Source organism: Choloepus didactylus, chromosome 3, assembly GCF_015220235.1.
Source record: "Choloepus didactylus isolate mChoDid1 chromosome 3, mChoDid1.pri, whole genome shotgun sequence".
In the NCBI taxonomy this organism is placed as follows: Eukaryota; Metazoa; Chordata; class Mammalia; order Pilosa; family Megalonychidae; genus Choloepus; species Choloepus didactylus.
The window spans coordinates 56,557,548-56,561,699 of record NC_051309.1 but is presented as its reverse complement, the minus strand read 5'-3'; the positions used below and the strand labels follow the sequence as shown (position 1 = coordinate 56,561,699).

General features: G+C 45.0%; 1 pseudogene; it reads left to right on the top strand.

Moving 5' to 3' along the window:
• The first annotated feature begins 2,873 nt into the window (after nucleotides 1–2,873).
• LOC119528617 lies at nucleotides 2,874–3,941 on the top strand (annotated as a pseudogene).
• The last annotated feature ends 211 nt before the right edge of the window (nucleotides 3,942–4,152 follow it).

Here is a 4,152-nt window from a genome sequence, read left to right as displayed (position 1 = left end):
TTGTTTCAAATGACATGTGACCCAACTCATTCAACATGAGTCTTAATCTGCTTACTGGAGTCCTTTATAAGAGGATACAACACATACAGAAGCTAAGAGGTGAAATTAAGAGCCCACAGAAAAAGCTCCATAAGAGCTAGAAGAGGAAGCCACTGAAGCCAGAAGCTGAAAACAATGAACTAGCAGACACAGGCCATGTGCCATCCCATGTGACAGAGGTGTCCTGGATGCTGGCAGCCTATCTTCAGAGTCCAGGCACCATCCTGTTGACAACATGAGTTGGACATTTTCATGGCCTCAGAACTGTAACTTGTAAGTTAATAAACCCCCATAGTAAAAGCCAACCCATTTTTGGTATATTACATTTCGTTGGCTTTACCAAACCAAAACACTCTGTACCTCAGCTGATGGCAGATACTATTTTCCACATTTCTAAGCTTCCATCAAGATCAACACAGCCAGCATGACTCCATTTTCCTTCTCTCTCTTCCTTACCTGTCCCATTTTCAATTCTTCCCCAAGGAACCGCTACCTCTGACTGTGTTCAAACTGGGGCCAAACAGAATCATCAAGGAACCCAAACTGTATCCCCACCACCGCAGTATACTCCACCTCAGCACATTTAGCAGTTCATAGGATCAAATATCAAGCCCTTATTAGGACAGGACATTTTTATTCCCTATGGAGACTTGGCTTCTGTCAATTAGATCCCTCTACAAATCCATAATATAAAGCTGGATAATGGGCAAAGAAAGAAAAGATCACAGGTTGAAGGTTATGGAAAAGAAGGCAGGGAGAGACACCAAGTTAGTCTAAGTACCAAATAGCTGAGTAAAAGCAGGACTGGAAGAGAGACAAAAAGCTGAGTGGGATGGAGAGGCTTTGGGGGGAGAGGTGTTGGGGAACAGGAACTGTGGAGAGATATGGAAGAGAGTTGGGAAGAGAGTTGGGAAGAGGAAAATAAAATATGAAAAGTATTCCTGGGTTATAAATGAGAGGTTGAATTTCTTCTTGATTACTTTTAGCTGTTAGACTTATAAATCATCGAATATAAGTCTCTCTAGAACCTGGGCTGCACAAGTCAAGGAGGCATACAGTTCCCACACTAGAGTTTAAGTAAGTATAGGAATTTTTGAGGTGTCTTTGGACACAGTTCAGACTTCCGAGGTTTGGAATAGCAAGTTTTTCAAAGGGCAGTCATTTCAGCAGAAACGGAGAGAGAGAAACAGCAGCTCTGTGCACTTGACGTTTGACACATTCCTTCCTCCATTGAGAAGTTGATGCTTTACTTCCAGACTTACCTGAAGTCATTAGGAGACTATCAAAGATATAAAACTCCATAATACTGTGCTATGTTGAAAGTGGATTTTAGGGTTAGAAGACGAATTGTTTCTCTCCATAATTCAAATGGCATTCAGAAATCCAATTAACGTTTGGTTTTTAAAGCAGAATCTGTAACTGTGTTCAATTCACAAACTGTTCAGTTTGATAATAAAATGGACTCTATTAAGATGGCTTATCATCATTAGGGAAAGTCCAGCTCTGCAGGATAAACTTTCTCTTAGGAATAATATTTTATGTTTATATAATTTCTTTCATCCAAGAATTTCAAAGCATTTAAACATTGTTTGGGATAATAGGAAATGTAATGCTTCACAAGTTAAGGTACATGTATCAATACTTTGCCTGAGGACAGAAGTTAATTATTCTGAGGAAGTAATGTTGGTTTATCCTTTAATTCCATTTACATTGTAAAATTATCACTATCAATAATTATAATAGCTATCATTTATTGAAAGTGGAATGCTTTCCCTGTTAGGCATTGTGTTAAATGCTTTACATTCATTATCTCATTTTATCTTCATAATAACCCTATGAGAAAAGCACTGCTTTTAGCATTCTTTTACAGATGATGTAATTTAAGTTCAGAAAGGTTAAGTAACTTGCTCATTATCACATAGCTAGTGAAAGTGGTGGAGTATCCCGTATTGGGTGAGGACCAGTTAGTAACAGTTCTGGGTAGTCAGTTCCATTTTCAAATGTTATGCAGCCTCTAAGATCACAAAAAGATGGTCTTCTTAATCCTGGAACTGTGTGGCTGGGATCTCTGCCAGTTCTTGAACATGCCAAGGGCCCCATTGTCCCTCGATAGCTGGTAAGAAAAGAAAACTCAAAGGTAATTTAAAAATTATGTCAAATGACAAGCCATCTCAACTCTCAGCCAGTTCTCTAGAATTACAACTTGTAGCACATAGCACAGCCAAAAATTCCAGGATATGAAGGCCTAAAGCTGTCATCTTTCCCCTGGATTGCTGTGATACTCTTCTAATTGGCCTCCCTGCATCTACTCTTGACCCCCTACAATCTAATACCGACTGAGCATTTAGAGCATCATTTTAAAACATAAACCCCAAAGAGGCGCGCGGGCCGGCGGAGCAGGCAGCCCGCAACTACAGGGCCCCAAGGGGCGGCCAACGCCCGGGCCAGAGCTCCCTGGCTCCGCCTTCCCCCACTTCCCACCCCCCAACCCCCGACTCCACTCGCCCCGCCCACCCTGCGCTGCACTCAAACGGGCCGTTCCCTGTCCCTCCGTCCCCCCAGCGCAGTGCATTGTGGGAGTGCCGTCGGCGGAGGAGGGGGAGAGGGGAGAAACAGGAGGCAGAGGAGGAGGAAGAGGAGGAAGGCCAGCCAGTGGGTTTCTAAAGAAACCAGCAGACTGGGAGAGGGAGGGGAAGGCGCTAACCGTGAGGTGCGTGCACCCGCGAACCATGTCGGTACGGAATCATTTAAGCCGGAAAGTCATGAACTGGACAAGAGCTTCCGTCTGAGCAGATTCACTGAGCTGAAGGGCATGGGCTGCAGAGTGTCCCAAGATGTCTTACAGAAATTGCTGGAATCCTTGCAAGAGAATCATTCCAAGAAGACGAACCTTTCCTGGGAGCAGTTTAGCCGAGGCTTGGCCTTGGAATGGACACATGGCCATCAGGCTGAGGCATGGCGTTCTCTCCTTGATGCAGACCACAGATTACATTTACCCTATTGCAGACAACCCTTACATGATCAACAGCCTGTGCCAATGTCCTCAGCTACTGCTACGCAGTGGGGGTCACGGAATGCGACAACATGCTCATGCTCCTTGGAATCAGCAAAAAGATGACCACCAAGGAAAGAGATAAAGTGATGCCCCTAAATTATACAGGGTTTTAAAGACAGGGCAGAGGAAGCAGGGGCATCAGTAACAGGTGGTCAAACAGTGTTAAACCCCTGGATTGTTTTAGAGGGAGTCACTACAATGGTCTGCCAGCCCAATGAGTTCTTCATGCCAGATAACACAGTGCTGGGAGACATGCTTGTTCTGACCAAACCTCTGGGCACACAGGTGCCCATGGCCATGCACCAGTGGCTGGACATCCCTGAAAAATGGAATAAAATTAAACTAGTGATCACCCAGGAAGATGTAGAGCTGGCATACCAAGAAGCAATGATGAATATGGCAAGGCTTGGCAGAACAGCTGCAGGACTTATGCACATGTTCAATGCCCATGCAGTCACCGACGTCACAGGCTTTGGGAACTTGGGCCACATGCAGAACCTGGCCAAGCAGCAGAGGAACAAGGTGTCCTTCGTCATCCACAACCTCCCTGTCCTGGCCAAGATGACCGCCATGAGCAAGGACTGTGGGAACACGCTCAGCCTCATGCACAGGACTTGCCCGGAGACATCAGGAGGCCTTCTGATCTGCTTACCAAGCAAGCAGGCCACGCGGTTCTGTGCCGAAGATCAAGTACCCCAAGTACAGGGAAGGCCACCAAGTGTCGATGATTGAGATTGTGCAGAAGGGCAGCTGCACAGCCAGAATCATAGACAAGCCCTGAATCAGAGAAGTGGCCCCAGAGGTAGCCACTCAGAATGTGAACCCCACTCCTGGCACCACCTCCTAATCCAAGCCACACTAGCTCTCTGGTTTTGTTTTTGCATAGATCTATTCCTTTACCCTTATTTCAGTAAAAGACTGTAAGCCACAACGATCTCCTTGTGTCTACTCATCCAGTGACTTTAGGTCGCTTTTTGAGTGTATACAATTAATAAAATAGAGCCCATTGCCTTCTTTTCCTATTACATTAACTGAAGATGCACCTAATCTTAAGTCAG